Genomic DNA, 20,919 nt, shown 5'->3' with positions numbered 1-20,919 from the left:
AATCACGTGTAAATGACGTGGGAATCACGTGGGAATCACAAGGAAATCACGTGTCAATCACAAGGAAATCACGTGTCAATCACGTGGGAAACACGTGTCAATCACTTGGGAATCACGTGGGAATCACGTGTCATTCACGGGGGAATCACGTGTGAATCACGTGTCAATCACGTGGGAATCACGTGGGAATCATGTGGGAATCACGTGGGAATCACGTGTCAATCATGTGGGAATCACCTGGGAATCACGTGTCAATCACGTGGGAATCACGTGGGAATCACGTCGGAATCTCGTGCCAATCACGTGGGAATCTCGTGCCAATCACGTGGGAATCACGTGGGAATCACTTGGGAATCACGTGGGAATCACGTGTCATTCACGGGGGAATCACGTGTGAATCACGTGTGAATCACGTGTCAATCACGTGGGAATCACGTGGGAATCAAGTGTAATTCACGTGGCAATCACGTGAGAATTACATGGGAATCACGTGGGAATCACGTTTCAATCACATGGGAATCACGTGGGAATCATGCCTCAATCACGTGGGAATCACGTGGGAATCACGTGGGAATCACGTGTCAATCACGTGGGAATCACGTGGGAATAACGTGGGAATCATGTGTCAATCAGGAGGGAATCACGTGGGAATCACGTGGGAATCACGTGTCAATCACGTGGGAATCAAGTGGGAATAACGTGGGTATCAAGTGTCAATGAGGTGGGAATCAAATGGGAATCACGTGGGAATCACGTGTCAATCATGTGGGAATCATGTGGGAATTACGTGACAATCACGAGTTAGTCACGTGGGAATCACGTGGAAATCACATTAAATCACGTGGGCATCACGTGGGCATCACATGGGAATCATTTAGGAATCACGTGGGAATCACGTGTGAATCAGGTTGGAATCATGCGTCAATCACGTGGGAATCACATGGGAGTCACGTGGGATTCACGTGGTAATCACGTTACAATCATGTGGGAATTACGTGTCAATCATGTGGGAATCACGTAGGAATCACATGTCATTCATGTGGGAAACACGTGGGAAACACATGGGAATCACGTGGTAGTCACATCTCAATCACGTGTGAATCACGAGGGAATCACGTGTCAATCACGTGGGAATCACCTGGGAATCACAGGGTAATCACCTGTCAATCACGTGGGAATCATGTGGGCATCACGTGGGAATCATGTGGGAATCAGGTGTCAATCACGTGGGAATCACTTGGGAAACAAGTGGGAATCACGTGTCAATCACTTGGGAATCACGGGTCAATCATGTGGGAATCACGTGGAATCATGCATCAATAATGTGGGAATCACGTGGGAATCATGTGGGAATCACGTGGGAATCACGTGGGAATCACGGCTAATTCACATGGATATCAAATGGGAATCTCGTGTCAATCAAGTTGGAATCACGTAGGAATGACGTGTCAATCACGTGGGCGTCACGTGGGAATCGTTTGGGAATCACGTGGGAATCACGTGGGAATCATGTGGGAATGACGTGTCAATCCCATGGGTATCACATGGGAATCACGTGGGAATCATGTGGGAATCACGTGTCAATCACGTAGGAATCACGTATCAATCACGTGGGAATCACTTGGGAATCACGTGCCAATCACGTGTCAATCAAGTGGGAATCACTTGGGAATCACGTGCCAATCACGTGTCAATCACGTGGGAATCACGTGGGAATCACATGTCAGTCACGTGGGAGTCACGTGGATATCACGTGGGAATCCCGTGGAAATCACGGGGGAATCACGTGTCAATCACGAGGGAATCACGTGGGAATCACGTGGGAATCACGTGTCAATCACGTGGGAATCAAGTGGGAATCACGTGTAAATCACGTGGGAATCACGTGGGAATCACGTGTCAATCATGTGTCAATCACGTGGTAATCACGTGGGAATCAGGTGGGATCACGTGGGAATCACGTGACAATCATTTGTGAATCATGTGGTAATCACGTGGGAATCACGTGGGAATCACAAGGAAATCACGTGTCAATCACAAGGAAATCACGTGTCAATCTTGTGGGATACACGTGTCAATCACTTGGGAATCACGTGGGAATCACGTGTTAATCACGGGGGAATCACGTGTGAATCACGTGTGAATCACGTGTCAGTCACGTGGGAATCACGTGGGAATCATGTGGGAATCACGTGGGAATCACGTATCAATCATGTGGGAATCACGTGGGAATCACGTGTCAATCACGTGGGAATCACGTGGGAACAACGTCGGAATCTCGTGCCAATCACGTGGGAATCACGTGGGAATCACGTGGGAATCACGTGGGAATTACGTGGGAATCACGTGTCAATCACGTGGGAATCACGTGGGAATCACGTGGGAATCACATGACAATCATTTGGGAAGCACGTGGGAATCACGTGTCAATCACGTGGGAATCACGTGGGAATCACGTGGGAATCACGTGTCAATCACGTGTCAATCACGTGGGAATCACGTGGGAATCACGTGGGAATCCCGAGTCAATCACGGGGGAATCACGTGGGAATCACGTGGGAATCACGTGTCATTCACGTGGGAATCACGTGGGAATCACGAGTCAATCACGAGGGAGTCACGTGGGAATCACGTGTCAATCACGTGTCAATCACGTGGGAATCAAGTGGAAATCATGCATCAATCACGTGTCAATCACGTGGGAATCTCGGGGGAATCTCGTGGGAATCACGTGTCAATCACGTGGGAATAACGTGGGAATCACGTTTCAATCACTTGGGAATCACGTGGGAATCACGTGGAACGCACGTGGGAAACACGTGTCAATCACTTGGGAATCACATGTGTATCACGTGATAATCACGTGGGAATCACGTGTAATTCACGTGGCAATCACGTGAGAATTACGTGGGAATCACGTGGGAATCAAGTGTCAATCACGTGGGAATCACGTGGAAAAAATTTGGGAATCACGTGTCAATCACGTGGGAATCACGAGGGAATCACGTGGGAATCATGTGGGAATCACCAGGGAATCACGTGTCAATCACGTGGGAATCATGTGGGAATTACGTGGGAATCACGTGTGGATCACGTGAAAATCATTTGGGAATCACGGCGGATCACGTGTCAATCACGTGGGAATCACGTGGGAATCACGTGTCAATCACGTGGGAATCATGTGGGAATTACGTGGGAATCACGTGTGGATCACGTGGGAATCATTTATGAATCACGTTGGAATCACATGTGAATCACGTTGGAATCATGCGTCAATCACGTGGGAATCACATGGGAGTCACGTGGGATTCAAGTGGTACTCACGTGGCAATCATGTGGGAATTACGTGTCAATCACGTGGGAATCACGTAGGAATCACGTGTCATTCATGTGGGAATAATGTGGGAATCACATGGGAATCACGTGGTAATCACATCTCATTCACGTGTGAATCACCAGGGAATCACATGGTAATCACGTGTCATTCACGTGGGAATCACGTGGGCATCACGTGGGAATCATGTGGGAATCAGGTGTCAATCACGTGGGAATCACAAGGGAAACAGGTGGGAATCACGTGTCAATCACTTGGGAATCATGTGTGAGTCACGTGGGAATCACATGGGAATCACGTGTCAATCATGTGGGAATCACGTGGAATCATGCATCAATAATGTGGGAATCATGTGGGAATCACGAGTCAATCACGTGGGAATCACGTGGGAATCACGTCTAATTCACGTGGATATCAAAAGGGAATCTCGCGTCAATCAAGTTGGAATCACGTGGGAATGACGTGTCAATCACGTGGGCATAACGTGGGAATCGTTTGGTAATCACGTTGGAACCACGTGAAATCACGTGGAAATGAAGTGTCAATCACATGGGAATCACGTGGGAATCACGGGGGAATCACGTGTCAATCCCATCCGTATCACGTGGGAATCACGTGGGAATCATGTGGGAATCACGTGTCAATCACGTAGGAATCACGTGTCAATCACGTGGGAATCACGTGGGAATCACGTATCAATCATGTGGGAAACACGTGGGAATCACGTGGGAATCACGTGTGGATCACGTGACAATCATTTGGGAATCACGTGGGAATCACGTGTCAATCACGTGGGAATCACGTGGGAATCACGTGTCAATCACGTGGGAGTCACGTGGATATCACGTGGGAATCCCGTGGAAATCTCGGTGGAATCACGTGTCAATCACGAGGGAATCACGTGGGAATCACGTGTCAATCACATGGGAAACACGTGTCAATCACGTGGGAATCACATGGGATTCACGTGGGAATCACGTGTTAATCACGTGTAAATCACGTGGGAATCACGTGGGAATCACGTGTCAATCACGTGGGAATCACGTGGGAATCACGAGTCAATCACGTGGGAGTCACGTGGATATCACGTGGGAATCCCGTGGAAATCACGGGGGAATCACGTGTCAATCACGAGGGAATCACGTGGGAATCACGTGTCAATCACGGGGGAAACACGTGTCAATCACGTGGGAATCACGTGGGAATCACGTGGGAATCACGTGTGAATCACGTGTCAATCACGTGGGAATCACGTGGGAATCACGTGTCAATCACGTGGGAATCTCGTGGAAATGAAGTGTCAATCAAGGGGGAATCACTTGTCAATCACGAGGGAATCACGTGGGAATCACGTGTCAATCACGTGGGAAACACGTGTCAATCACGTGGGAATCACGTGGGAATCACGTGGGATCACGTGGGAACCACGTGACAATCATTTGGGAATCACGTGGTAATCACGTGTAAATCACGTGGGAATCACGTGGGAATCACGAGGAAATCACGTGTCAATCACGTGGGAATCACGTGTCAATCACGTGGGAATCACATGGGAATCACGTGTCAATCATGATGGAATCACTTGGGAATCACGTGTCAATCACGTGGGAATCACGTGTGAATCACGTGAGAATCTCGTGGGCCTCACGTGTCAATCACGTGGGTATCACGTGGGAATCACGTAGGAATCACGTGTCAATCACGTAGGAATCACGTCGGAGTCACGTGGGAATCACGTGGGAATCACGTGTCAATCACATAGGAATCACGTCCTAATCACATGTCAATCACGTGGGAATGACGTCGGAGTCATGTGGGAATCACGTGTCAATCGCCTGGGAATCACGTGTCAATCACGTGGGAATCACGCCTCAATCACGTGGGAATCACGTGGGATTCACGTGTCAATCACGTGGAAATCACGAGGGAGTCACGTGGGAATCACGTGGGAATCACGTGTTAATCATGTGGAAATCACGTGGCAAACACTTGGGATTCACGTGGGAATCACATTTGAATCACGTGTCAATCACGTGGGAATCACGTGGGAATCACGTGGGAATTACGTGGAAATCACCTGTCAATCACGTGGGAATCACGTTGGAATCACCTGCGAATCACGTGGGAATGACGTGAAAATCATTAGGGAATCACGTGGGAATCACGTGTCAATCACGGGGGAATCACGTGTGAATCACGTGTCAATCACGGGGGAATCACGAGGAAATCACGTGTCAATCACGTGGGAATCACGTGTCAATCACGTGGGAATCACATGGGAATCACGTGTCAATCACGATGGAATCACTTGGGAATCACGTGTCAATCAGGTGGGAATTACGTGTGAATCACGTGAGAATCTCGTGGGCCTCACGTGTCAATCACGTGGGTATCACGTGGGAATCACGTAGGAATCACGTGTCAATCACGTAGGAATCACGTCCTAATCTCATGTCAATCACGTGGGAATCACGTCGGAGTCACGTGGGAATCACGTGGGAATCACGTGTCAATCACATAGGAATCACGTCCTAATCACATGTCAATCACGTGGGAATCACGTCGGAGTCATGTGGGAATCACGTGTCAATCGCCTGGGAATCACGTGTCAATCACGTGGGAATCACGCCTCAATCACGTGGGAATCACGTGGAATTCACGTGTCAATCACGGGGAAATCACGAGGGAGTCACGTGGGAATCACGTGGGAATCACGTGTTAATCACGTGGAAATCAGGTGGCAAACACTTGGGATTCACGTGGGAATCACATTTGAATCACGTTGCAATCACGTGGGAATCACGTGGGAATCACGTGGGCATCACGTGGAAATCACCTGTCAATCATGTGGGAATCACGTGGGAATCACGTGTCAATCACGTGGGAATCACGGCGGAATCTCGTGCCAATCACGTGGGAATCACGTGGGAATCACGTGTCAATCACGGGGGAATCACGTGTGAATCACGTGTCAATCACGTGGGAATCACATGGGAATCATGTGGGAATCACGTGGGAATCACCTGTCAATCATGTGGGAATCACGTGGGAATCACGTGTCAATCACGTGGGAATCACGGCGGAATCTCGTGCCAATCACGTGGGAATCACGTGGGAATCACGTGGGAATCACGTGGGAATTACGTGGGAATCACGTGTCAATCACGTGGGAATCACGTGGGAATCACGTGACAATCATTTGGGAATCACGTGGGAATCAGGTGTCAATCACGTGGGAATCACTTGGGAATCACGTGGGAATCACGTGGCAATTACATGTCAATCACGTGGAAATCACGTGTCAATCACGTGGGAAGCACGTGGGAAGCACGTGGGAATCCCTTGTCAATCACGTGGAAATCACATGGGAATCGCGTGAGAATCACGTGGGAATCATGTGTCAATCACGTGGGAATCACGGGGGAATCACGTGTCAACCACGTGGGAATCACGTGGGAATCACGTGGGAATCACGTGTCAATCACTTGGGAATCACATGGGAATCACGTGAGAATCACGTGGGAATCAAGTGTCAATCACGGGGGAATCACGTGGGAATCACGTGAGAATCTCGTGTCATTCACGTGGGAATCACGTGTCAATCACGTTGGATTCACGTGGGAATCACGTGGGTGTTATGGGTTAATCACGTGGAAACACGTGGGAATCACTTGGGAATCACGTGTCAATCACATGGGAATCACGTGGGAATCACGTGTCAATCACGTGGGAATCATTTGGGAATCACGTATCAATCACTTGGGAATCACGTGGGAATCACGTGGGAATCACGTAGGAATCACATGGGAATCACGTGGGAATCACGTGTCAATCACTTTGGAATCACATGGGAATCACGTGAGAATCACGTGTCAATCACGTGGGATTCACGTGGGAATCACGTGAGAATCTCGTGTCATTCACGTGGGAATCACGTGTCAATCACGTTGGATTCACGTGGGAATCACGTGGGTGTCATGGGTCAATCACGTGGAAACACGTGGAAATCAAGTGGGAATCACGTGTCAATCACATGGGAATCACGTGTCAATCACGTGGGAATCACTTGGGAATCACGTATCAATCACTTGGGAATCACGTGGGAATCACGTGGGAATCACGTGTCAATCATGTGAATCAGGTGGAAATCACATTTAATCAAGTGGAAATCACGTGGGAATCTCGTGTCAATCAAGTTGGAATCACGTGGGAATGACGTGTCAATCACGTGGGCATCACGTGGGAATCATTTGGAAATCACGTGTCAATCACGTTGGAATCACATGGGAATCACGTGGGAATCACGTGGGAATCACGTGGGAATCACGTGTCAATCACGTGGGAATCATGTGGGAATCACGTGGGTATCACGTGTCAATCATGTGGGAGTCCGTAGGAGTCACGTGGGAATCACATGGGAATCACGTGGTAATCACGTGGGAATCACGTTTGAATCACATGTCAATATCGTGGGAATAATGTGGGAATCACGTGTCAACCATGATGGAATTACGTGTGAATGACGTGGGAATCACGTGTCAATCACGTGGAAATCATGTGGGAATCAAGAGGTAATCACGCCTCAATCACGTGGGAATCACGTGGGAGTTACGTGGGAATCACATGGGAATCACGTGGGGATCACGTGGGAATCACGTGGGAATCACGTGTCAATCACGTGGGAATCACGTGGGAATCACGTGGGTATCACGTGTCAATCATGTGGGAGTCCGTAGGAGTCACGTGGGAATCACATGGGAATCACGTGGTAATCACGTGGGAATCACGTTGGAATCACGTGTCAATCACGTGAATCAGGTGGAAATCACATTTAATCACGTGGAAATCACGTGGGAATCTCGTGTCAATCAAGTTGGAATCACGTGGGAATGACGTGTCAATCACGTGGGCATCACGTGGGAATCATTTGGAAATCACGTGTCAATCACGTTGGAATCACATGGGAATCACGTGTGAATCACGTGGGAATCACGTGGGAATCACGTGTCAATCACGTGGGAATCACGTGGGAATCACGTGGGTATCACGTGTCAATCATGTGGGAGTCCGTAGGAGTCACGTGGGAATCACATGGGAATCACGTGGTAATCACGTGGGAATCACGTTGGAATCACATGTCAATATCGTGGGAATCCTGTGGGAATCACGTGTCAATCATGATGGAATTACGTGTGAATAACGTGGGAATCACGTGTCAATCACGTGGGAATCATGTGGGAATCAAGAGGTAATCACGCCTCAATCACGTGGGAATCACGTGGGAGTTATGTGGGAATCACATGGGAATCACGTGGTAATCACGTGGGAATCACGTTGGAATCACATGTCAATATCGTGGGAATCATGTGGGAATCACGTGTCAATCATGATGGAATTATGTGTGAATAACGTGGGAATCACGTGTCAATCACGTGGGAATCATGTGGGAATCAGGTGTCAATCACGTGGGCATCACGTGGGAATCATTTGGGAATCACGTGGGAATCACGTGGGAGTCACGTGGTAATCACGTGGGAATCACGTTGGAATCACATGTCAATATCGTGGGAATCATGTGGGAATCACGTGTCAATCATGATGGAATTACGTGTGAATAACATGGGAATAACGTGTCAATCAAGTGGGAATCACGTGGCAGTCACGTGTCAATCACGTGGGAATCATTTGGGAATCACGTGGGAATCACGTGGGAATCACGTGTCAATCACGTGGGAATCACGTGGCAATCACGTGTGAATGACATGTCAATCCCGTGAGAATCATGTTGGATTAAGGTGGGAATCACATGTCAATCACCTGGGAATCACGTGGGATTCACGTGGGAATCACGTGTCAATCACGTGTCAATCATGTGAGAATCAAGTTGCAATCACCTGGAAAATACGTGTCAATCACGTGGGAATCACGTGGGAATCACGTGTCAATCACTTTGGAATCACGTGGGAATCATATGGGAATCACGTGTCAAGCACGTGGGAATCACATGTCAATTACGTGGGAATCACATTGGAGTCACGTGGGAATCATGTGGGAATCACGTGTAAATCACGTGGGAATCACGTGTGAATCACGTGTCAATCCCGTGGGAATCACGTGGGAATCACGTGGGAATCATGCGTCAATCACGTGGGAATCACATGGCAGTCACGTGGTAATAACATGGGAATCACGTGGTAATCACGTAGGAATCATGTGGGAATAACGTGTCAATCACGTGGGAATCATATGGTAATCACTTGTCAATCACGAGGGAATCAGGTAGGAATCACGTGTCAATCACGTGGGCATCACATGCGTATCACACGGGAATCATTTGGGAATCACTTTTCAATCACGTTGGAATCACGTGGGAATCAATTTTGAATCACGTGGGAATCACGTGTCAATCACGTGGGAATCACGTGGGAATCACGTGTGTTCACGTGGGAATCACGTGACAATTATTTGGGAATCACGTGGGAATCACGTGTCAATCACGTGGGAATCACGTGGGAATCACGAGGAAATCACGTAGGAATCACACGGGAATCACGTGTCAATCACGATGGAATCACGTGGCACTCACGTTTCATTCACGTGGGAATCACATGTGAATCACGTGAGAATCTCGAGGACCTCACGTGTCAATCACGTGGGTATCACGTGGGAATCACGTAGGAATCACCTGTGAATCATGTAGGAATCACGTGGTAATCACGTGTCAATCACGTGGGAATCACGTCGGAGTCACGTGGGAATCACGTGTCAATCACGTGGGAATCATGTGGGAGTCACGTGTCAATCACGTGGGAATCACGTTGGAATCACGTGGGAATCACTTGGGAATCACGAGTCAATCACGTGTCAATCACGTGGGAATCACGTGGGAATCACGTGGGAATCATGTGTCAATGGCATGGAAATCATGTGGGAATCACGTGGGAATCACTTGGGAATCACATGCCAATCATGTGCGAATCACATGGGAATCATGTTTGAATCACGTGTCAATCTCGTGGGAATCACGTGTCATTCACGTGGAAATTACGTGGGAATCACGTGTCAATCACGTGGGAAACCCGTGTGAATCACGTGTCAATCACGTGGGAATCACTTGGGAATCACATGGGAATCGCGTGTCAATCACGTGGGAATCACGTGGGAATCACATGTCAATCACGTGGGAATCACGTGTCAATAACGTGGAAATCACATGGGAGTCACGTGGGAATTACGTGGGAATCACGTGGAAATCACGTAGGAATCACGTGGGAATAACGTGTCAATCACGTGGGTATCATGTGGGAATCACGTGTCAATCACGTGGGAATCACGTGTCAATCACGTGGGAATCATGTGGGAATGACGTGTCAATCATGTGGGAATCACGTAGGAATCACGTGTCATTCATGTGGGAAACACGTGGGAATCACATGGGAATCACGTGGTAGTCACATCTCAATCACGTGTGAATCACGAGGGAATCACGTGTCAATCATGTGGGAATCACTTGGGAATCACAGGGTAATCACCTGTCATTCACGTGGGAATCATGTGGGCATCACGTGGGAATCATGTGGGAATCAGGTGTCAATCACGTGGGAATCACTTGGGAAACAAGTGGGAATCACGTGTCAATCACTTGGGAATCACGGGACAATCATGTGGGAATCACGTGGAATCATGCATCAATAATGTGGAATCACGTGGGAATCACGTGGGAATCACGTGGGAATCACGTGGGAATCACGAGTCAATCACGTGGGAATCACGTGGGAATCACGGCTAATTCACATGGATATCAAATGGGAATCTCGTGTCAATCAAGTTGGAATCACGTAGGAATGACGTGTCAATCACGTGGGCGTCACGTGGGAATCGTTTGGGAATCACGTGTGAATCACATGGGAATCACGTATCAATCACATGGGAATCACTTGGGAATCACGTGCCAATCACGTGTCAATCACGTGGGAATCACGTGTCAATCACGTGGGAGTCACGTGGATATCACGTGGGAATCCCGTGGAAATCACGGGGGAATCACGTGTCAATCACGAGGGAATCACGTGGGAATCACGTGGGAATCACGTGGGAATCACGTGTCAATCACGTGGGAATCAAGTGGGAATCACTTTTGAATCACGTGGGAATCACGTGTCAATCACGTGGGAAACATGTTTCAATCCCGTCGGAATCAGGTGGGAATCATGTGGGAATCACGTGGGAATCACGTGTCAATCACTTCGGAATCACGTGTCAATCAAGTGGGAATCACGTGTAAATCACGTGGGAATCACGTGTAAATCACAAGGGAATCACGTGTCAATCACTTGTCAATCACGTGGGAATCACGTGGGAATCACGTGTCAATCACGTGGGAATCACGAGGGCATCACGTGGTAGTCACATCTCAATCACGTGTGAATCACGAGGGAATCACGTGTCAATCATGTGGGAATCACCTGGGAATCACAGGGTAATCACCTGTCATTCACGTGGGAATCATGTGGGCATCACGTGGGAATCATGTGGGAATCAGGTGTCAATCACGTGGGAATCACTTGGGAAACAAGTGGGAATCACGTGTCAATCACTTGGGAATCACGGGACAATCATGTGGGAATCACGTGGAATCATGCATCAATAATGTGGAATCACGTGGGAATCACGTGGGAATCACGTGGGAATCACGTGGGAATCACGAGTCAATCACGTGGGAATCACGTGGGAATCACGGCTAATTCACATGGATATCAAATGGGAATCTCGTGTCAATCAAGTTGGAATCACGTAGGAATGACGTGTCAATCACGTGGGCGTCACGTGGGAATCGTTTGGGAATCACGTGTGAATCACATGGGAATCACGTATCAATCACATGGGAATCACTTGGGAATCACGTGCCAATCACGTGTCAATCACGTGGGAATCACGTGGGAATCACCAGGGAATGAGGTGTCAATCACGTGGGAATCACGTGGGAATCATGTGGGAATGACGTGTCAATCCCATGGGTATCACATGGGAATCACGTGGGAATCATGTGGGAATCACGTGTCAATCACGTAGGAATCACGTATCAATCACATGGGAATCACTTGGGAATCACGTGCCAATCACGTGTCAATCACGTGGGAATCACGTGTCAATCACGTGGGAGTCACGTGGATATCACGTGGGAATCCCGTGGAAATCACCGGGGAATCACGTGTCAATCACGAGGGAATTACTTGGGAATCACGTGGGAATCACGTGGGAATCACGTGTCAATCACGTGGGAATCAAGTGGGAATCACGTGTAAATCACGTGGGAATCACGTGGGAATCACGTGTCAATCATGTGTCAATCACGTGGTAATCACGTGGGAATCACGTGGGATCACGTGGGAATCACGTGACAATCATTTGTGAATCACGTGGTAATCACGTGTAAATCACGTGGGAATCACGTGGGAATCACAAGGAAATCACGTGTCATTCACGTGGGAATCACGTGTCAATCACGATGGAATCACTTGGGAATCACGTGTTAATCACGGGGGAATCACGTGGTAATCACGTGTAAATCACGGAATCACGTGGGAATCACAAGGAAATCACGTGTCAATCACAAGGAAATCACGTGTCAATCACGTGGGAAACACGTGTCAATCACTTGGGAATCACGTGGGAATCACGTGTCAATCACGGGGGAATCACGTGTGAATCACGTGTGAATCACGTGTCAATCACGTGGGAATCACGTGGGAATCATGTGGGAATCACGTGGGAATCACGTATCAATCATGTGGGAATCACGTGGGAATCACGTGTCAATCACGTGGGAATCACGTGGGAATCACGTCGGAATCTCGTGCCAATCACGTGGGAATCACGTGGGAATCACGTTGGAATTACGTGGGAATCACGTGTCAATCACGTGGGAATCACGTGGGAATCACGTGGGAATCACGTGACAATCATTTGGGAATCACGTGGGAATCAGGTGTCAATCACGTGGGAATCACGTGGGAATCACGTGGGAATCACGTGTCAATCACGTGTCAATCACGTGGGAATCACGTGGGAATCAAGTGGGAATCCCGAGTCAATAACGGGGGAATCACGTGGGAATCACGTGGGAATCACGTGTCATTCACGTGGGAATCACGTGGGAATCACGAGTCAATCACGAGGGAGTCACGTGGGAATCACGTGGGAATCCCGTGGAAATCACGTGGGAATCACTTGTCAATCACGAGTGAATCACCTGGGAATCACGTGTCAATCACGTGTCAATAACGTGGGAATCAAGTGGAAATCATGCATCAATCACGTGTCAATCACGTGGGAATCTTGGGGGAATCTCGTGGGAATCTCGTGTCAATCACGTGGGAATAACGTGGGAATCACGTTTCAATCACTTGGGAATCACGTGGGAATCACGTGGAAAGCACGTGGGAAACACGTGTCAATCACTTGGGAATCACATGTGTATCACGTTATAATCACGTGGGAATCACGTGTAATTCACGTGGCAATCACGTGAGAATTACGTGGGAATCACGTGGGAATGAAGTGTCAATCACGTGTGAATCACGTGGGAAAAACTTGGGAATCACGTGTCAATCACGTGGGAATCACGAGGGAATCACGTGGGAATCATGTGGGAATCACGATGGAATCACGTGTCAATCACGTGGGAATCATGTGGGAATTACGTGGGAATCACGTGTGGATCACGTGACAATCATTTGGGAATCACGTCGGAATCACGTGTCAATCACGTGGGAATCACGTGGGAATCACGTGGGAATCATGTGGGAATTACGTGGGAATAACGTGTGGATCACGTGGGAATCATTTAGGAATCACGTTGGAATCACGTGTGAATCACGTTGGAATCATGCGTCAATCACGTGGGAATCACATGGGAGTCACGTGGGATTCACGTGGTAGTCACGTGGCAATCATGTGGGAATTACGTGTCAATCACGTGGGAATCACATAAGAATCACGTGTCATTCATGTGGGAATAACGTGGGATTCACATGGGAATCACGTGGTAATCACATCTCATTCACGTGTGAATCACCAGGGAATCACATGGTAATCACGTGTCATTCACGTGGGAATCACGTGGGCATCACGTGGGAATCATGTGGGAATCAGGTGTCAATCACGAGGGAATCACAAGGGAAACAAGTTGGAATCACGTGTCAATCACTTGGGAATCACGTGTCAATCATGTGGGAATCACGTGGAATCATGCATCAATAATGTGGGAATCATGTGGGAATCACGTGGGTATCACGTGGGAATCACGAGTCAATCACGTGGGAATCACTTGGGAATCACGTAGGGATCAAGTATCATTCACGTGGGAATCACGTATCAATCACGTGGGAATCACGTGGGAATCATGTGGGAATTACATGTCAATCACGTGGGAATCACGTGGGAATCACGTGTCAATCATGTGGGAATCACTTGGGAATCACATATCAATCACGTGGGAATCACGTGGGAATCACATTTAATCACGTGGAAATCACATGGGAATCTCGTGGGAATGACGTGTCAATCACGTGGGCATCACGTGGGAATCATTTGGGAATCACGTGTCAATCACGTTGGAATCATATGGGAATCACGTGGGTATCACGTGGGAATAACGAGTCAATCACGTGGGAATCACGTGGGAATCACGTGGAAATCACGTGTCAATCACGTGGAAATCACATGGGAATCTCGTGGGAATGACGTGTCAATCACGTGGGAATCATGAAGGAATCACATGTAAATCACGTGGGAATCACGTGGGAATCACGTGTCAATCACGTGGGAATCATGTGGGAATCACGTGGGAATGACGTGGGAATCACGTGACAATCATTTGGGAATCACCTGGAAATCACGTGTTAATCACGTGGGAATCACGTGGGAATCACGTAGGAATCACGTGGGAATCACGTGGGAATGTCGTGTCAATCCTGTGGGAATCACGGGGGAATCACGTGGGAATCACGTGTCAATCACGTGGGTATCACGTGGGAATCAGGTGGGAATATCGTGTGAATCACGTGGGAATCACGTGTCATTCACATGGGAATTACGTGGGAATCACGTGGGAATCACGTGTCAATCACGTGGGAATCTCGTGGGAAACAGGTGTCAATCACGTGGGAATAACGTGGGAATCACGTGTCAATCACTTGGGAATCATGTGGGAATCACGTGGAAAGCACGTGGAAAACACGTGTCAATCACTTGGGAATCACATGGGTATCACGTGATAATCACGTGGGAATCAAGTGTAATTCACGTGGCAATCACGTGAGAATTACGTGGGAATCACGTGGGAATCACGTTTCAATCACATGGGAATCACGTGGGAATCATGCGTCAATCACGTGGGAATCACGTGGGAATCACGTGGGAATAACGGGGGAATCACGTGTCAATCACGTGGGAATCACGTGGAAATCACGTGGGAATCACGTGTCAATGAGGTGGGAATCAAATGGGAATCACGTGGGAATCACGTGTCAATCACGTGGGAATCATGTGGGATTTACATGACAATCACGAATTAATCACGTGGGAATCACGTGGAAATCACATTAAATCACGTGGGCATCACGTGGGCATCACATGGGAATCATTTAGGAATCACGTGGGAATCACGTGTGAATCACATTGGAATCATGCGTCCATCACGTGGGAATCACATGGGAGTCACGTGGGATTCACGTGGTAATCACGTTACAATCATGTGGGAATTACGTGTCAATCATGTGGGAATCACGTAGGAATCACGTGTCATTCATGTGGGAAACACGTGGGAATCACATGGGAATCACGTGGTAGTCACATCTCAATCACGTGTGAATCACGAGGGAATCACGTGTCAATCACGTGGGAATCACTTGGGAATCACAGGGTAATCACCTGTCATTCACGTGGGAATCATGTGGGCATCACGTGGGAATCATGTGGGAATCAGGTGTCAATCACGTGGGAATCACTTGGGAAACAAGTGGGAATCACGTGTCAATCACTTGGGAATCACGGGTCAATCATGTGGGAATCACGTGGAATCATGCATCAATAATGTGGGAATCACGTGGGAGTCACGTGGGAATCACGTGGGAATCACGTGGGGATCACGTGGGAATCACGAGTCAATCACGTGGCAATCACGTGGGAATCACGGCTAATTCACATGGATATCAAATGGGAATATCGTGTCAATCAAGTTGGAATCACGAAGGAATGACGTGTCAATCACGTGGGCGTCACGTGGGAATCGTTTGGGAATCACGTGGGAATCACGTGGGAATCACGAGGGAATGAGGTGTCAATCACGTGGGAATCACGTGGGATTCATGTGGGAATCACGTGTCAATCACGTAGGAATCACGTATCAAACACGTGGGAATCACTTGGGAATCACGTGCCAATCACGAGTCAATCACGTGGGAATCACGTGGGAATCACGTGTCAATCACGTGGGAGTCACGTGGATATCACGTGGGAATCCCGTGGAAATCACGGGGGAATCACGTGTCAATCACGAGGGAATGACGTGGGAATCACGAGGGAATCGCGTGTCAATCACGTGGGAATCAAGTGGGAATCACGTGTAAATCACGTGGGAATCACGTGGGAATCACGTGTCAATCATGTGTCAATCACGTGGTAATCACGTGGGAATCACGTGGGATCACGTGGGAATCACGTGACAATCATTTGTGAATCACGTGGTAATCACGTGTAAATCACGTGGGAATCACGTGGGAATCACAAGGAAATCACGTGTCATTCACGTGGGAATCACGTGTCAATCACGATGGAATCACTTGGGAATCACGTGTCAATCACGGGGGAATCACGTGGTAATCACGTGTAAATCACGTGGGAATCACAAGGAAATCACGTGTCAATCACAAGGAAATCACGTGTCAATCACGTGGGAAAGACGTGTCAATCACTTGGGAATCACGTGGGAATCACGTGTCAATCACGGGGGAATCACGTGTGAATCACGTGTGAATCACGTGTCAATCACGTGGGAATCACGTGGGAATCATGTGGGAATCACGTGGGAATCACGTGTAAATCATGTGGGAATCACGTGGGAATCACGTGTCAATCACGTGGGAATCACGTGGGAATCACGTCGGAATCTCGTGCCAATCACGTGGGAATCACGTGGGAATCACGTGGGTATCACGTGGAAATCACGTGGGAATTACGTGGGAATCACGTGTCAATCACGTGGGAATCACGTGGGAATCACGTGGGAATCACGTGACAATCATTTGGGAATCACGTGGGAATCAGGTGTCAATCACGTGGGAATCACGTGGGAATCACGTGGGAATCACGTGTCAATCACGTGGGAATCACGTGGGAATCACGTGGGAATCCCGAGTCAATCACGGGGGAATCACGTGGGAATCACGTGGGAATCACGTGTCAATCACGTGGGAATCTCGTGGGAATCACGTGTCAATCACGTGGGAATAACGTGGGAATCACCTGTCAATCACTTGGGAATCATGTGGGAATCACGTGGAAAGCACGTGGAAAACACGTGTCAATCACTTGGGAATCACATGGGTATCACGTGATAATCACGTGGGAATCAAGTGTAATTCACGTGGCAATCACGTGAGAATTATGTGGGAATCACGTGGGAATCACGTTTCAATCACATGGGAATCATGAGGGAATCATGCGTCAATCACGTGGGAATCACGTGGGAATCACGTGGGAATCACGTGTCAATCACGTGGGAATCACGTGTCAATCACGTGGGAATCACGTGGGAATAACGTGGGAATCACGTGTCAATCAGGAGGGAATCACGTGGGAATCACGTGGGAATCACGTGTCAATCACGTGGGAATCAAGTGGGAATAACGTGGGTATCACGTGTCAATGAGGTGGGAATCAAATGGGAATCACGTGTCAATCACGTGGGCATCATGTGGGAATTACGTGACAATCACGAGTTAATCACGTGGGAATCACGTGGAAATCACATTAAATCACGTGGGCATCACGTGGGCATCACATGGGAATCATTTAGGAATCACGTGGGAATCACGTGTGAATCATGTTGGAATCATGCGTCAATCACGTGGGAATCACATGGGAGTCACGTGGGATTCACGTGGTAATCACGTTAAAGTCATGTGGGAATTACGTGTCAATCATGTGGGAATCACGTAGGAATCACGTGTCATTCATGTGGGAAACACGTGGGAATCACATGGGAATCACGTGGTAGTCACATCTCAATCACGTGTGAACCACGAGGGAATCACGTGTCAATCATGTGGGAATCACTTGGGAATCACAGGGTAATCACCTGTCATTCACGTGGGAATCATGTGGGCATCACGTGGGAATCATGTGGGAATCAGGTGTCAATCACGTGGGAATCACTTGGGAAACAAGTGGGAATCACGTGTCAATCACTTGGGAATCACGGGTCAATCATGTGGGAATCACGTGGAATCATGCATCAATAATGTGGAATCACGAGGGAATCACGTGGGAATCACGTGGGAATCACGTGGGAATCACGTGTCAATCACGTGGGAATCAAGTGGGAATCACGTGTAAATCACGTGGGAATCACGTGGGAATCACGTGTCAATCATGTGTCAATCACGTGGTAATCACGTGGGAATCACGTGGGATCACGTGGGAATCACGTGACAATCATTTGTGAATCACGTGGTAATCACGTGTAAATCACGTGGGAATCACGTGGGAATCACAAGGAAATCACGTGTCATTCACGTGGGAATCACGTGTCAATCACGATGGAATCACTTGGGAATCACGTGTCAATCACGGGGGAATCACGTGGTAATCACGTGTAAATCACGGAATCACGTGGGAATCACAAGGAAATCACGTGTCAATCACAAGGAAATCACGTGTCAATCACGTGGGAAACACGTGTCAATCACTTGGGAATCACGTGGGAATCACGTGTCAATCACGGGGGAATCACGTGTGAATCACGTGTGAATCACATGTCAATCACGTGGGAATCACGTGGGAATCATGTGGGAATCACGTGGGAATCACGTATCAATCATGTGGGAATCACGTGGGAATCACGTGTCAATCACGTGGGAATCACGTGGGAATCACGTCGGAATCTCGTGCCAATCACGTGGGAATCACGTGGGAATCACGTTGGAATTACGTGGGAATCACGTGTCAATCACGTGGGAATCACGTGGGAATCACGTGACAATCATTTGGGAATCACGTGGGAATCAGGTGTCAATCACGTGGGAATCACGTGGGAATCACGTGGGAATCACGTGTCAATCACGTGTCAATCACGTGGGAATCACGTGGGAATCAAGTGGGAATCCCGAGTCAATAACGGGGGAATCACGTGGGAATCACGTGGGAATCACGTGTCATTCACGTGGGAATCACGTGGGAATCACGAGTCAATCACGAGGGAGTCACGTGGGAATCACGTGGGAATCCCGTGGAAATCACGTGGGAATCACTTGTCAATCACGAGTGAATCACCTGGGAATCACGTGTCAATCACGTGTCAATAACGTGGGAATCAAGTGGAAATCATGCATCAATCACGTGTCAATCACGTGGGAATCTTGGGGGAATCTCGTGGGAATCTCGTGTCAATCACGTGGGAATAACGTGGGAATCACGTTTCAATCACTTGGGAATCACGTGGGAATCACGTGGAAAGCACGTGGAAACACGTGTCAATCACTTGGGAATCACATGTGTATCACGTGATAATCACGTGGGAATCACGTGTAATTCACGTGGCAATCACGTGAGAATTACGTGGGAATCACGTGGGAATGAAGTGTCAATCACGTGTGAATCACGTGGGAAAAACTTGGGAATCACGTGTCAATCACGTGGGAATCACGAGGGAATCACGTGGGAATCATGTGGGAATCACGATGGAATCACGTGTCAATCACGTGGGAATCATGTGGGAATTACGTGGGAATCACGTGTGGATCACGTGACAATCATTTGGGAATCACGTCGGAATCACGTGTCAATCACGTGGGAATCACGTGGGAATCACGTGGGAATCATGTGGGAATTACGTGGGAATAACGTGTGGATCACGTGGGAATCATTTAGGAATCACGTTGGAATCACGTGTGAATCACGTTGGAATCATGCGTCAATCACGTGGGAATCACATGGGAGTCACGTGGCATTCACGTGGTAATCACGTGGCAATCATGTGGGAATTACGTGTCAATCAAGTGGGAATCACATAAGAATCACGTGTCATTCATGTGGGAATAACGTGGGATTCACATGGGAATCACGTGGTAATCACATCTCATTCACGTGTGAATCACCAGGGAATCACATGGTAATCACGTGTCATTCACGTGGGAATCACGTGGGCATCACGTGGGAATCATGTGGGAATCAGGTGTCAATCACGTGGGAATCACAAGGGAAACAAGTGGGAATCACGTGTCAATCACTTGGGAATCACGTGTGAGTCACGTGGGAATCACATGGGAATCACGTGTCAATCATGTGGGAATCACGTGGAATCA

The sequence above is a fragment of the Muntiacus reevesi genome, unplaced genomic scaffold (genome assembly GCF_963930625.1).
Source record: "Muntiacus reevesi unplaced genomic scaffold, mMunRee1.1 SCAFFOLD_31, whole genome shotgun sequence".
NCBI lineage: Eukaryota > Metazoa > Chordata > Mammalia > Artiodactyla > Cervidae > Muntiacus > Muntiacus reevesi.
The sequence above is the reverse complement of the archived record's forward strand: the minus strand, read 5'-3'. Positions refer to the sequence as shown.